Consider the following 16614-nt stretch of genomic DNA (forward strand, 5'->3'; position numbering starts at 1 on the left):
CCGGCGTTCTCATCAGACTAAGACGTTGTGCAAATCGACCCCCGCTACCCAGTATTCTACTGGCAAATGTTCAGTCTCTGGACAACAAGCACTTTCGGTGGATCTCTTTCCAACGAGAGACGAGGGACTGCTGCATTATCTGCCTAAAAGAAACTTGGATGTCTGCGGAGATTCCAGACTCAGCCATCGAACCCATGGGGTTCTCCGTGCACCAAGTGGACAGAGTGAAAGACCTCTCAGGTAAAAGCAGAGGAGGTGGTGTATGTTTTATGATCAGCAAATCCTGGTGTGATCAGAGGAACTTACATTCTATCAAGTCTTTCTGCTCTCCTGATCTTTAATTTCTCATGCTTCTGTGTTGACCATTCTGGCTACCGAAGGAATTCACAGCGGTCATTATCACAGCTGTGAACATCCCGCCACAAGCCGCCACAGACCGGGCACTCAAGGAACTGTATGAGAGTATAAGTGAGCAGGAAACCATGCACGCTGAGTTCATTGTGACCGGGGACTTCATTGTGACTTTACCAAAGCCAACTTCAAGTCAATAGCACCGAAATACTACCAACACATCAGTTTCAACACACGAGGGGACCGGGTTTTGGACCATTGCTACTCACCCTTCCGGGATAGCTACAAATCCCTCCCCCACCCACCATTTGGCAAATCGGACCACTCTTCCATTCTGCTTCTGCCCGCTTACAGGCAGAAACTGAAATAGGAAGCACCCACCCTCAGAACGATCCAGTGCTGGTCGGACCAATCAGATTCTATGCCACAAGACTGTTTTGATCACGCAGACTGGGAGATGTTCCGGTCCGCCTCTGATGATGACATCGAGGTCTACGCTGATACCGTAACGTGTTTCATCAGGCAGTACATAGATGACGTAGTGCCGACCAAAACTATACGGATCTACCCTAACCAGAAACCATGGATTAATAGCGATGTTCGTGCAGCAATTAATGCGCGGATCTCCGCTTTTAATTCCGGGAACACGGAGGAGCATAAACAAGCCAGTTATGCCCTCCGCAAAACTATCAGAGCAGCCAAACACCAGTACAGAGACAAGATTGAAGGACAGTTCAACACCACCAACTTTAGAAGCATGTGGCAGGGAATTAATATCATCACGGACTTCAAAGGGAATTAAAAACTCTGCCGTGAACACCGCTGCCTCTCTCCCGGATGAGCTAAATACTTTTTATGCTTGTTTTGAGGGAAATACGTAACTCCACCCTCGCGGAGAAAGCTCTTGTGGCCGAATCTACAGAGGTTAGTTCACTCATAGTGGATGTAACCCGATCCTTCCGAAGGATCCTGCAGTTTGCATGCCGCAACAACCGCTCCACTGATGATGCCATTGCATCTACACTACACACTGCTCTCTCCCACCTGGAAAAAAGGAACACATATGTGAGAATGCTGTTTGTAGACTACAGCTCAGCATTCAACACCATAGTACCCTCCAACCTTGATGAGAAACTCCGGGCTCTGGGCTTAAACAGCTCGCTGTGCAGCTAGACCTAGGACTTCCTGTCAAACAGACGCCAGGTGGTTAGAATGGGCAGCAACATCTCACTGACCTTCAACACTGGAGCCCCGCAGGGCTGTGTTCTCAGCCCACTCCTGTATTCCCAACAACACATAGCTCCAATGCCATCAAGTTTGCTCTCACTGCGAGAACATGACCATGGCAACGTTGCGGTCGCGGCTTCACCCCAGTGGCTCCCCGCCTCAGTCCTTCTACCTACGGGTATGAGGCCAGCGTGGCTAGCACTGGGGGCGATTTGGGGACCCCAATGGGATCGCCTCCACCGGGTATCCCCCCACGGACCTCCCATTCCCCAGCATGCTAATCTGCCCCAGTCGGGCTTCCGGATGAGTCCGCCGGCTTGTCTCACGGTGAGTCTGACCTCTTGTTCGGAGCCCGCGAAGATGATGAGCTCTCGAGCGCAACATCGGAGAGCGGGCTTGTCCAGTCAGACACAGAAGCCTCAGCTGGGCTCCCCCCCTCGGAGACGATTGCCCAGTCACAGGCTGATGCAGAGATGACGGACATGCTTTCCCAGGCGGCCGCGAGTGTTGGGCTAGAGTGGAACCCTCCGCTCTCCCCTGAACCCTCGAGGCTCGATGATTGGTTCCTGGGCTCGCAGCGCTGCTCAAAGCAGCCACACCCCACTCCAGAGCCTTTCTTCCCGGAAGTGCACGAGGAGCTGACAAAATTGTGGGGGGCACCTTTTACTGCCCGGCCCGATTCCTCAGTTCCCCCGCCCTCACTACCCTCGATGGCGGGGCGGCCAGGGGCTATACAGTGATTCCCCCGGTGGATAAGTTGCTCGCGGTGCAGCTATGCCCGCAGAGCGCCGCCACCTGGCGTGGATGCCCAAAGCTCCCGTCCAAGCCCTGTAGGTTCACGTCGTCCCTGACGGCTAAAGCCTACAGCGCTGCTGGACAAGCCGCCTCTGCCCTGCACACCATGGCTCTCCAGCAGGTCCACCAAGCCAAGGCGCTAAAAGAACTGCACGAGGGTAGTTCCGCCCCAGATCTGATGCAGGTCACGGCGCGGTCTCTTGGGCAGATGATGTCCACATTAGTGGTCCAGGAGCGCCACCTTTGGCTCAAACTGGTCGAGATGGGTGAGGCCAACAAGACACGGTTCCTTGCTGCCCCATTTCGCAGGCTGGCCTATTCGGCGACACCGTCGAGGACTTTGCCCAGCAGTTCTCGAAGGTGAAGCAGCAGATGGAGGCTATCCAGCATATCCTGCCCCGGCGCAGTTCAAGATCCCACACCCCGTCTGCTCGTCGCCAAGGGCGTCCCCCTGTGGTGACTGCACCGGCTCCACCACAGCCCGCCCCTTCGGCCCGGCCCCAGCGTGGAGCCCACCACAGGAAGCAGACGCCACCCGTCTCGCAGTCGGCCACTAAGAACCCACGGAGATCGTCAAAGCGCCCCTGAGTCGGGCGACCCAGGGTTGAAGAAACCCACTCACCTGGAGCTGGTAAGAAGACCACTCCATCCCCCGGTGCAGGGCCGGTTGGAGAATCTTTTGTTCCCTTTTCGTTTGATTTCGCCGCATGCCCAAGTGGCTGCGGTACCCAACAGTTCAGCAAAAGAGCGGTTTCCTTCTTCCCTGGGTCACATACCCAGTCATCACGACTACCGTACACAGGTTTTTCCTTACAGGATTGGCGCTCCAGCGGTGGTCTTCCCGCCCCTGAGCACCCAGCTGTGGCACACATCCGCCACCGATGTGACAGTCTCCACGGGTCACGAGGACAGGCCTCTTCCTTCCCCGTCCCAGGCTGTTCCGGGGGTGGTCACAAGGAGCCAGGTAAGTGCTTCGATGTCCCTAGACTCAGCACGGCCACAACGTGGTGTGGCACCTCGAGCTCCGCCCCGCCGCGAGGCCCCACCTGCCGGTACGTCCGACGACATTGTCCCCTTGGTCCCCCTTGCGCGGAAATTGGACGCGTGGCTTGCGCTTTCCAATCCGTCGCGATGGCTGGTCCGGACCGTCCGACTCGGCAATGCGATTCAGTTCGCCAGACTCCCGCCCAGGTTCAGCGGTATCCACTTCACCTTGGTGAAGGACGAAAACGCTGCTACCTTGCGTGCGGAGATTGCTACCCTCCTACGGAAGGGCGCGATAGAACTTGTCCCTCCGGCCGAGATAAAGAAGGGGTTTTACAGCCCCTACTTCATCGTACTGAAAAAAGGCGGTGGGTTGTGGCCAATCTTGGACCTGCGAGTACTGAACCGGGCTTTACACAGACTCCCGTTAAGGGAAGTGGGCATTCACATTCTCAACTATCTCAATGACTGGCTAATCCTAGCTCACTCTCGGGACATGTTGTGTGCACACAGGGACTTGGTGCTCTCACACCTCAGCCGACTAGGGCTTCGGGGCAACTGGGAAAAGAGCAAGCTCCTCCTGGTTCAGAGCATCTCTTTCCTTGGTTTGGAGTTGGACTCAGTCTCTTTGACAGTGCGCCTCATGAACGAGCGCGCCCAGTTTGAAGGTGTTCAAACAGAAAACAGTGGTTCCACTGAAATTTTTCAGAGGCTCCTGGGGCATACGGCATCCTCAGCGGTAGCCACCCCGCTCGGGTTCATGCATATGAGACCGCTTCAACACTGGCTTCAGACTCGAGTCCCGAGATGGGCATGGCGCCACAGGACAAATTGCGTGGTCATCACGCCGGTCTGTCACCGTCTTTTCAGCCCTTGGACCAACCCCTCGTTTCTACGGGCAGGTGTTCCCCTAGAACTGGTCTCCAGGCGCGTCATGGTCACGACAGATGCCTCCAAAATGGGCTGGGGCGCTGTTTGCAACGGGCACGCAGCCGCTGGCTAGTGGCCCGCGACTGCATTGGCACATCAACTGCCTCGAGTTGTTGGCAATTCTGCTCACCCTGCAGAGGTTTCGGCCGTTGATCCAGGGCAAGCACATGTTAGTTCGGACAGACAACACGGCAACGGTAGCATATGTCAACCGCCAAGGCAGTCTGCGCTCTCGTTGTATGTCACAACTCGCCCGCCGTCTCCTCCTCTGGAGCCAGCAGCACTTCAAGTCGCTGCAAGCCACTCACATTCTGGGCAACCTCAACACTACAGCGGACGCGATGTCACGGCAGGTTACCCTCGGGAGAGTGGAGACTCTACCCTCAGCTGATTGGAGTCGATTCGGACAGGCACAGGTGGACCTGTTCGCCTCCCAAGAATCCTCCCACTGCCCGCTCTGGTACACCCTGTCCGAGGCCCCCCTCGGCATAGACGCGTTGGCACACAGCTGGCCCCCTGGCCTGCGCAAATATGCGTTTCCCCCAGTGAGCCTACTTGCACAGACTCTGTGCAAGGTCAGGGAGGATGAGGAGCAGGTCGTCCTGGTAGCATCCTACTGGCACACCCAGACGTGGTTCTCGGACCTCACGGTCCTCACGACAGCCCCCCCCCCCCCCGGCAAATTCCCCTGAGGAAGGACCTTCTTTCTCAGGGACGGGGCACCATCTGGCACCTGTGACCAGACCTCTGGAATCTCCATGTCTGGCCCCTGGATGGGACGTGGAAGACCTAAGCGGTCTATCACCCGCGGTGGTAGACATGATCACTCAGGCTAGGACCCTCTCTACGAGGCGCCTGTATGCCTTTAAGTAGCGTCTGTTTGCTAAGTGGTGTTCTTCCCGACGGGAAGACCCCAGAGATGTGCAGTCGGCTCAGTGCTTTCCTTCCTGCAGGAGAGGTTGGAAGGGCGGCTGTCCCCTTCCACCTTGAAGGTGTACATGAACCTGAATGAGTGGTTGCATACCAGCTCCTTTTATACCCGTATGTCCAGGGGAGTGGCATGCAAATACCACTCGCCAATTTTCATTGGCCTTTTATCAAAGACCAGAGGTGTCTCAGGCTCCCAAGAGTGACCCCTAGTGTCACTACATCGACACAACGTCTCGTTCCCTCCATCAGGGAACGGAGGTTACGCAAGTAACCAGGATGTTTTACTGTTACACACCTTTGTTTTCTATAATGAAAAAAACTTTTTAGCTTGACTTTTTTTTAGAAAGTTACTTTTTAGAAAAATACCTTTAAAAGTGGGAAAATCGAATCGAAAATCGTAAATCGGCCTTATGTTTAAAAAAAAAAAATAAAAATAAAAAATCGAGATTTTATTTTTTTGCCATATTGCCCAGCCCTAGATTGGTGTGATTTTAAAGGGCTTCAGAGAGTGTCATTCTTGGGAGGAACTTCCCCTACCATCATCTACTTACATAGTGTCCCTCCTTTCAGAGAAACCAAGGGAACAATCAAAACCAGAAACATATACTATTGTAAAATTGTGATAACCATGCCTGTAGTAATTGTGTTTGTCAATGTTTATTGAGAGTGGGGAAGTGAGAACTATTATAAACTTAACCGTCATAAAATCTAATTTACATGACGAAAGTGTTACGATCCTGGTGTCTTCCATCTGTGTTGTCTTTTTTTTTATTTTTGTGACAGTATTCACGCATGCAAGCAATGTCAGAAGAAAAAAGGGTCGACACTACATTATTTAATCACAGGGGTATTTTGTGAGGAAAAAGTTTCTTCCAGAATGCAATTCCTCTAAAAAGTTGTCCTTTCAGAAACCTCCTCTTGGAGATTACCAGAACTCTATGTGGGAAAGGGGCTCATGACTGTAGTAACCATGTTTTTTTGTGTGTTTTTTTTATTAATTTTTTTTATGGAAACTATGGTTTTCATACAATTAACCATGGTTCCCTTTGTAGTCAGTAACTTCGATGCTGTGGCAGTAGCTGTCCTCCTTGTGGCGGTGACCTTGAAACCCTATTCCATCACAGCAATTTAATTGGCTGGTGATGCTAATTGCTCTGCCCTATGTATGTGTCATCGTCTTCCAGGGTTGTGTAGATATCTCTTGTGCTCTGGAACCCTAAACCAACAATTTGCTGTTTTAATGTGCACCTGGTCAAAGAGTGGAACTCCTTCTCCCTGTGTGCTCCAGCAAAGAAAAGTGTATGCTTAAAACACTTCCGTGTTATTGTATTGTTTGCATTGTGTGCATTGTATGTTTTCTTTCAGTGAAAGACACTTAAAAAGCTTTTTGCTTAAAGGCACCTTTTTAAATAGGTGTTTTTACAAATGTTTCTATAAGCAAGCAAGTGATACAGTGCATTCAGAAAGTATTCAGACCCCTTCATTTTTTCACATTGTAACATCTGAGCGGTCTCCTGCCCACCAGAGGGAGCCCTCACCTGAATTCTGAACTGTCACTTCCTGTTTCCTGCCTCATCAGTTCCTGTATTGTCATTTCCTGTTTGCATCATATAAATAGCCATGCTTTTCCATAGTTACTTTGCGAAGTATTGCCAGATCATCTGCCTTACCGAGCGTTTATATCATTGCCTTATTGCCTTATTGCCTTATTGCCTTATTGCCTTATTGCCTTATTGCCTTATTGCCTAGTGTTTTGACCTGTTTGTTTTTGACTACTCTTTTGGATCTTCCCTTTTGTCTGTTTGCCTGGTTGGACTGCTTTACTGTGTTTTTGACCTCACTGCCTGTTTTTCTGACACTGTGTTTGGATTTCGATGGACTGTTTGAATAAACATCCGCATATGGATTCTTCCTCGGCTTCCGCCTCTCCATCATTACAGAATACTTCGCCTACTATGAATCCAGCGGAAGTTTCTCAGCTCCAAGCGGCGTTCACTTATCAGGGCGAGATGCTGAAGAACTATCAAGAGCAGCTCAACAAGTTGCAGTCGGCAAACGATCATTTGACCCACTATATTCGATTGCTTCCTTCAGCTACACCACCAACGGTAAGACTGGCATTGCCAGACAAGTTTGATGGCTCTGCAGGACATTGTCGTGGTTTTATCAGACAAGCACGCATTTATGTAGAAAGCCAGAGAGATCAGTTTCATGATGAAGCAAGTAAATGCACTTTTCTGATGTCATTGTTATCTGGTAAAGCGATTGATTGGGCTGCAGCGGTTTGGGAGACAGATTCACAGTTTCGTTCCTCCTCTGCATACTTCTTACAACTACTCAGAGATGTGTTTGAATATCCTGAGGGGGGACAGGATATTTCCACTCAATTGTTACACATGTCTGAGTTTGTTGCTATGGCTATCAAGATAGATAACCTGTTGAGAAACACTCCTAAGAGGAAATCTGCTCATCTGCCTCACACACATTTCCTCACTTCACCAACCAAGAACCCATGCAACTAGGCTATGCACATCTATCTGATGAAGAGAGAACTCGACGCCGCCAACATGATCTGTGTTTTTACTGCGGTGAAGCAGGCCACCGTAGCTTAGAGTGCCCACACAAAGTCGGGAGAGCCACCACTACTACCAGACGGGTGAGTGTTAATCAGTGCTCTCTTCAGATTTCAAATTCGTTGTTGATTCCTGTTCAGCTGACTACTAAAGATGGTCCCATTACCTTGACAGCGTTGATTGACTCTGGTGCTGCTCTGAATTTGATTAACAAAGATATTGTCAAGAAATACAGTCTACCTATGTTACCCTGTGTTCCCACAATCTGCATCACTAATGTCAACAATAAACCCATTGAGGGAAGTATCATCCATCAAACTGCACCTGCACAGCTACAGATTGGTCTGTTCCATAGTGAAAACATATCACTCTACATCATTGACTCACCCAGGTATGAAATCACTCTTGGACATCCATGGTTATCTGTTCACGGTCCTGTATTATCATGGTATCATGGAGCACTGTCTCACTGGTCCAAATTCTGCCTAACCCATTGCATGAACATCAATATGCCAAGACCATGTCTCGCCACGAGTGTTGAGAGTCCGCTCACTACCCCTAGTTCCAAAATTCCTGCTTGCTATCACGATTACTTAGAGGTATTCAGCAAAGTCAAAGCTACACAGCTACCACCACACTGCCCCTGGGATTGCACCATCGACCTTCTGCCCAATGCCATGCCACCTAAGAGTAAAGTCTACCCACTATCGCGTCAAGAATCTCAAGCCATGGAAGATTACATCGAAGAGGCTATTAACTCTGGATTCATTCGACCTTCAACCTCACCAGCAGCAGCAGGTTTTTTCTTTGTTGAGAAGAAGGACGGAGGTTTACGACCATGCATTGATTATCATGGACTTAACAACGTGATGGTGAAATTCCGCTATCCGCTCCCTCTTGTTCCTGCTGCCCTAGAACAACTTCGAGAAGCAAAGATATACACCAAGTTAGATTTAAAAAGCGCTTATAATCTCATCCGGATTAAGGAAGGTGATGAGTGGAAGACTGCATTTCTCACCACCAGAGGTCACTATGAGTACTTGGTGATGCCGTTTGGGCTAGCCAATGTGCCAGCTGTGTTTCAGTCATTTATTAACGATATCTTCAGAGATATCTTGAACCAGTATGTTATTGCTTACATTGACGATATCCTGATTTACTCCAAGTCGGAAGCTGAACACATTGAACATGTCCGAAACATCCTCTCTCGTCTTCTTAAGCATCAACTCTATGTAAAAGTTGAGAAATGTGAGTTCCATGTTCAGAAAACAACGTTCTTGGGATATCACATAAGTCATCAGGGAGTGGAGATGGACACTACTAAGATCCAGGCAGTCACTGAATGGCCCCAACCATCCACAATCAAGGAACTTCAAAGATTTCTAAGTTTTGCCAATTTCTACTGCCGTTTCATGAGGAATTACAGCATGATCGCCTCTCCTTTGACGTCTCTCATGAGAGGGAAACCATCCAAGTTAAAGTGGACAAATGAAGCCACCATCGCCTTCGAAAAACTCAAGTCAAGTTTTACTTCGGCACCTATCCTGAAACACCCTGACCCTAACCTCCCATTTGTAGTGGAGGTGGATGCATCTGACTGCGGAATTGGAGCAGTACTGTCACAGCGTCAGGGTCAACCAGCTAAGTTGTACCCATGTGCATTTTTCTCAAGAAAACTCACTTCTGCTGAAAGAAACTATGATGTTGGTAATAAGGAGTTACTGTCCATGAAAGCTGCGGTAGAGGAGTGGAGACACTGGTTGGAGGGAGCCATTCACCCGTTCCAGGTTATCACCGATCACAAAAATCTTGAGTATGTAAAGAGTGCCAAGAGACTAAACTCACGTCAGGCCAGATGGTCACTATTCTTTTCAAGATTCCAATTAAATGTGACATATTGCCCAGGAAGTAAAAATAGCAAGGCAGACGCCCTCTCCAGACGCCATGACCCTCCTCTCCAAGATCATTCTCCTGAACCCATTCTCTCTTCTTCTGTAATTATCGCTCCTGTGAACTGGGACATCATGGAGGAGATCCAAAGAGCCACGCAGCAAAATCCTCCACCTGCTATGTGCCCCTCGAAAAAACAATATGTTCCCCAGGAACTACGACAACGGGTCATGCAATGGGTTCATGCCTCCATCACCTCAGGTCATCCAGGTATCTCACGCACAATCAAATTAATCCACAACGCTTTCTGGTGGTCAACGATGAATAGAGATATAACTGATTACGTGAAAGCCTGCCAAGATTGTGCACAATCGAAGACCCCCAAGGAACTGCCATCTGGTCTTCTGCAACCACTACCCATCCCGCAATGTCCATGGTCTCACCTGTCAATAGACTTTGTTACCGATCTCCCTCCATCCGAAAGTTTCACAACAATTCTTGTCATCATTGACAGATTCTCCAAGTCTTGCCGTCTTATTCCCATCAAGGGTCTGCCAACCGCCATGGAAACGGCTCAAGCCCTGTTTCACCATGTTTTCCGCATCTATGGTTTACCTGAAGACATCGTCTCTGATCGGGGGACTCAATTCACATCTCAGGTTTGGAAAGCCTTCTGCCGACAATTAGACATTAATGTGAGTCTGACGTCAGGTTATCACCCCCAGTCAAACGGTCAAGTTGAGAGACTGAATCAGGAAATCGGTAGATATCTGAGAACATACTGTAGTCGGGAGCAGAATCGGTGAGCAGAGTTCTTGCCATGGGCAGAATATGCTCAGAATTCATTAACCCATGCCTCTACCGGTCTAATTCCATTCCAATGCGTGCTAGGATATCAACCTCCTTTGTTTCCGTGGTCTGGCGAACCTTCCTCTGTTCCTGCGGTCAACGACTGGATACGTCATAGCGAGAGGGTATGGGATAGCGCTCATGTCCATCTTCAAAGAGCTGTATGAAGGCAAAAACTCCAGGCTAACCGAAGACGGCGCCCACATCCTCGCTACCAACCGGGACAGAGGGTCTGGCTCTCTACAAGGGACATCAAGTTACGTCTGCCGAGCAAGAAGCTCAGCCAAAGGTTTGTTGGCCTATTCAAAATCGTAAAACAGATAAATTAGGTTACTTATCAGCTTGAGCTTCCCGCTAACTACCGCATCTCTCCATCATTTCATGTCTCACTCCTCAAACCGGTCCACCTGAATGCTGATCCCAACGCTGAGTCTCAAGAACCACCGCCTCCGCTGGACATTGACGGATCGCCAGCTAATAGGGTGAACATGCTGCTGGACTCGAGGCGTAGAGGTGGTCGGCTCCAATACCTGGTGGACTGGGAGGAATACGGGCCTGAGGAGAGATCATGGATACCTGCTTCTGATATTCTGGACCCCTCACTTATAGAGGAATTTCATTGAGCCAGGCCAGACCGCCCAGCGCCACGACCACGGGGACGTCCACGCCGAGCGCCAGGAGTCGCTCCTGGGGGGGGGGTTCTGTAACATCTGAGTGGTCTCCTGCCCACCAGAGGGAGCCCTCACCTGAATTCTGAACTGTCACTTCCTGTTTCCTGCCTCATAAGTTCCTGTATTGTCATTTCCTGTTTGCATCATATAAATAGCCATGCTTTTCCATAGTTACTTTGCGAAGTATTGCCAGATCATCTGTCTTACCAAGATCATCTGTCTTACGTTTATATCATTGCCTTATTGCCTTATTACCTAGTGTTTTGACCTGTTTGTTTTTGACTACTCTTTTGGATCTTCCCTTTTGTCTGTTTGCCTGGTTGGACTGCTTTACTGTGTTTTTGACCTCACTGCCTGTTTTTCTGACACTGTGTTTGGATTTCGATGGACTGTTTGAATAAAGTGGATTCTTCCGTATATGGATTCTTCCTCGGTTTCCGTCTCTCATTACACACATTTTGTTATGTTGCAGCCTTATGCTAAAATGATTTACATTTTTATTTTTTTCACATCAGTCTACACTCCATACCCCATAATGACAAAGCAAAAAACAGATTTTTGATAACTTTGAAAATTTATTAAAAAGAAAAAACTGAAATATCACACTGACATAAGTATTCAGACCTTTTGCTATGACACTTGAAATTTAGCGCAGGTGCATCCCATTTCTCTGGATCATCTTTGAGATGTCTCTGCACTTTGATTAGAGTCCACCTGTGGCAAATTCAATTGATTGGACATGATTTGGAAAGGCACACACCTGTCTATATAAATTCTCACAGCTGAAAATGCAAAAGAATGGCCTGCAGAGCTCAGAGACAGGATTGTGTTGAGGCACAGATCTGGGAAAGGCTACAAAAAATATTTCAGCTGCATTGAAGGTTCCCAAGAGCACAGTGAACTCCATAATTCTTAAATGGAAGAAGTTTGGAACAACCAGGACTCTTCTTAGAGCTGGCCACCTGGCCAAATTGAGCAATCGGGGGAGAAGAGCCTTGGTAAGAGAGGTGACCAAGAATGTGATTGTCACTCTGGTTGAGCTCCAGAGATCATGTGTGGGGATGAGAGAAACTTGCAGAAGGACAACCATCACTGCAACACTCCACCAATCTGGGCTTTATGGCAGAGTGGTCAGACGGAAGCCTCTCTTCAGTGCAAGACACATAAAAGAGCACTAAATGAGGACTCTCAGACTGTGAAAAACAAGATTCTCTGGTCTGATGAAATGAAGATTGAACTGTTTGGCCTCAATTCCAAGTATCATGTCTGGAAGAAACCAGGCACCGCTCATCACCTGAGCAATACCATCCCAACGGTGAAGCATGGTGGTGGTAGCATCATGCTGTGGGGGTGTTTTTCAGCGGCAGGGAGTGGTCAGGGTTGAAGGATAGCTACCCAAATAGAATTGAGGCTGTAATCGCTGCCAAAGGTGCTTCAACTAAGTACTGAGTTAAGGGTCAGAATACTTGTATCAATGTGATATTTCAGTTTTTCTTTTTTAATACATTTTCAAAGTTATCAAAAATCTGGTATTTGCTTTGTCATTATGGGGTATGGAGTGTAGACTGATTTTAGCATAAGGCTGCAACAAAACAAAATGTGAAAAATGAAGGGGTCTGAATACTTTCTGAATGCACTGTATGTCCCTCTGTCTGACAGGCACGAATGCTGTTTTCTAACAGTGATCATTGAGACTGATTGCGTTCACTGTGAAATCACCTTCGTTATGAAATCCGAAGCCGCTCCCCCTCTCCTCCCACTTGCTCCTCTGTGGCTCCCGGGGACCGTGTGAGTGAGACGTGAGAGGACGGGAAATAGAGTGCAGAGATTTAAGTAGGGTGTGTCACAGGCTCAAGCCTTGCATGCCTCCTTTTCTCCGTATTACTGTAAGCGGTTCGCCCATTCAGTACAGGCATTTTATATAGCCTGGGCTGAGCCTTTGCTGACACAGCACACGCTGAGATTGATTGTGCTTATGGCAAACACATGAAATTCAACACACTTCGCTCTCGGCTGGCTTTTGTTCTGAAAGCCAAAGCTGCTACCCTTTCCTCCCGCTTGCTCCTCTACAGCTCCTGAGGGACTGTATTAGTGAGACGCCAGCATATGGGATACAAGACATTACATTTAGCTCAAGCCTTGCGTGCCTCATTTTCTTCATATCAAGCGGCTTTGCCTGGACGTGGCGATATGCGCCCCACAATTGCCGTCCATGATACGATCACGTTTAGCAGAAATGAGGGAGAATTTATATCGCTGGTTCATAAGTGAGATGTGTATGCACCCGGGGGTGGGAAACGGTACAAAGCAGCCTTTGAGTCTGAGTTGCTTAAAGTTCTCGCTTGAGCCTTAAAAAAAATGGGTAAATGTGTCACCTTGTTGGCACACCTTCATGCTTCACCTTGTTCTGCCTTTTCTATTGCAGCACATTATGACTTTACGTTCTCCCTGTTCAGCGAATGTATAGATCTCTGGTGCAGCTACCTTTGCAGTGCTTGTTAAAAGCGCCATGCCACGAAGATCTCTGGCCAGGAAATTGGCAGGTCTGTGGGTGGCCTGGCGTCAGTGTAATGACAACCCTTGTTGTTTACTGTTGTTGGTGACATACCAGAAGACTGCCATGTCACAACACAAACTTAAGACCTAGTTGCAAGGCATGCATGCTGGATAAACCCTGTGGAGTGGTTTCTTCCGCATTCCCAGGACAGCACTCTCGCCTTCCCTGCGGTTTAATGCTGGGAACGAGAACACTATTCCAGTGTTTGCTATTGGTAATGTGCCAGAAGTCTGCCATACCCCAGCACAACTGACAGACCTAATAGCGGCTGCATGAGGAACAAACATGTTCACAAATGTGAGCAAAAATCCAGCTTAATCGACTCCAGCAGTTGGTGCTGCTCAGTCGCTGGTGGACACACAAGTTTTCCAGGGTTTCCAGCTGGGAACTAAGCACAGTCGAACACGGCAACGTGCTTCAGTTCATAAGGTGACCGCCTCGCCTCAATGGCATTCTGTCCTCCACCGCACAGTGCGGGACGTGCGATTTTATGCTTAGAGGTACAAAACCTCCTTGCCAATGATGTGATAAAGGAAGTATCAGCATGCAAAGTACAGAACGGCTTCCACAGCTGCTTAATATCTCTAATGAGAAGCGTTCTTGTAATTATCACTTAGCATCTAATAATAATGACATTTTTTCTCATATTAATGACTAGTATCCCATAATAATGGGCATCTTATAATAATGCATCTTATAATAATGAGAAACTTTCTCGTATAACTTCTAATCTTATAATTATGACTTACTTTCTAATTTATTATGAGATACTTTCTCATAATAATGACTTAGTATATCGTAATAATGACTTATTTTCTCATTATTATAAGATACTTTCTCTTAATTATGACTTGGTATCTCATAATAATGGCCCATCCCGTAATAATGAGAAACTTTCTCATAATACGGCGTAGTTTATCGTAATTACGACGTAGTTTATAATTATTATGAGATGACATAATAATTCATAATGATGGGAAAGTTTCTCATTACTATGAGATACAAAGTCATCATTATAAGAAAGTTTACCATTATACGAGATACTATTTATTATTATTAGACATTTTCTCATTATTATAAGATACTAACTAATAATAATTATACTTAATATCTCATAATTATGACCAACCGAATTACAGTTTTAATGAACTGTGGCGGAAACCGGCCTCCATGGTGTTTTCAGCTTGAAAGTTCAAATGAAAAATGATGAACGAGAGATATGTAGTTTTGGTGTAGTATGTCAGTAGAGGGCAGTAGATGATGATGGTGGACGATTCTGTCTGTCAGTTTATACCGTTGTTTCAGTATTTCAGTATATGTCAAGCGTATACACACTTAGCGTGTGTTTTAGCTAGAAAACAGACTTTAACTGCAGGTTATCGCATTAACTCGGGGATCTTAGTCAGTATTCATAAACGATATTACACCTTTATAAATGAGGTGTTTACCATAGCCTAATAAAAGAAAGAGGTTAGATGAAAGACACTCAGATAAAAATGTTTTTATATAATTTAAAAGTGTCAGATGAAACAGTGTTTGATGAAGTTTAGGTTATTTCGGATAAATCGTTGTTTTTATAAATTGATTTGTTATTTTACATCTTTGGGTTTCCTTGGATTAACGAGAGCTGTACGGACATAAAGATGAGTAACAGCCGATCTTAACTGCTATATCTGCAGATGAATCAAATATTTACAGATAAAAACAGAGAATGTATTCTCAGCTCTTTATTCTCATCATTATTAATATCTGATCGTTTTTCGGCAAATGTGTGATATCCGTTTGTATGGGTTAGCGTGCTTTAGCATCCGCACACTAAACGACTAAAAGAGTCTGCAACAGATCAAATACCTGAGTTTTTATTATTTTCAGATGTTTACTTAATATTAAAACAAACAAACACAGGGTCTGTGGACAGTGTAGTTAAATTTATTAAATATTTTTTGTTGATCTGGTGGTATTAGCTCATATTAGCCTGCGTGCTAACACGAAGGACATCAGGAGGATTTTATACCAAAACAACGTTTTCTTATTTATTTACAATTTTATTTATAACTATATATATAATATCATCGTGGAAAAGAAGCGAAACGACAAGAAACGATTAACAGCGCTGTTCTTGAGGAGGAATTGACTTGACATAAGGTATGTATATATAAACATAAACAAAATGACCTCATCGTTAACTGTGTTAATAAATAATATTTAAACAATAATTAAATATTGTTTGTTTTGGGCTAAATAAATGTCTTATTTAGAGCTGTTATGTGCGAAAAACACATGTATGATGATATTACTACATGATAGTGTTTGTTAAAGGTCATTGATATGCTGTGGAATTTCATTTAACTTTTTTGACACGTTGTTTTAATTTTTTTTATTATCATTACAATTTTCATTGAATGTGGCTAATTTGATTTAAATTCACCCATTCACTTGAGTGTGAGATGATGGTTTGACTGTGTTTGTGTCATAACTGCTCTGTGTGAATGTCTGATGCTTACAGCAGCTCTTTTAGATATATCATAATCCCTGTGTCCATAACAGATAATCATTATGATGATGATGTTGATGATGATAGCTGAGCACTGGGCTCAGTACATAAGTCTTACATTGGAGCAGCAATGTGACTTCATGTTTGCATGTTTGTGTGTGTGTGTGTGTGTGTGTGTGATGGTCTGTTTTAAATGTGTTTTCAAGTTTCTCTGATTAGTCTGGAATATTGAGGAAGATTGTTGGATGCATATGTTCTGGAATTTGATTATCTCTTTTGATCGACACACACATTAATTCCCCCCAAAACAAAATAAGCTTATTTTGGAATAGTGAATTAAGAAAAAAATAGCATAGTTTTTTC

General features: G+C 46.4%; 1 protein-coding gene across 3 annotated transcripts in view; it reads left to right on the forward strand.

Annotated features, from left to right (window-relative positions):
• Positions 1-15016: 15016 nt before the first annotated feature.
• Positions 15017-16614, forward strand: part of LOC127438272 (inositol hexakisphosphate kinase 1-like) — a 119533-nt gene continuing 117935 nt past the window's right edge. For all 3 annotated transcript variants that reach the window (XM_051693750.1, XM_051693749.1, XM_051693754.1), the window contains exon 1: positions 15017-15902. The gene's annotated coding sequence lies outside the window, so the exon portion shown is untranslated. The remainder of the gene's footprint in view (positions 15903-16614) is intronic.

Source organism: Myxocyprinus asiaticus, chromosome 49 (assembly GCF_019703515.2).
Source record: "Myxocyprinus asiaticus isolate MX2 ecotype Aquarium Trade chromosome 49, UBuf_Myxa_2, whole genome shotgun sequence".
In the NCBI taxonomy this organism is placed as follows: Eukaryota; Metazoa; Chordata; class Actinopteri; order Cypriniformes; family Catostomidae; genus Myxocyprinus; species Myxocyprinus asiaticus.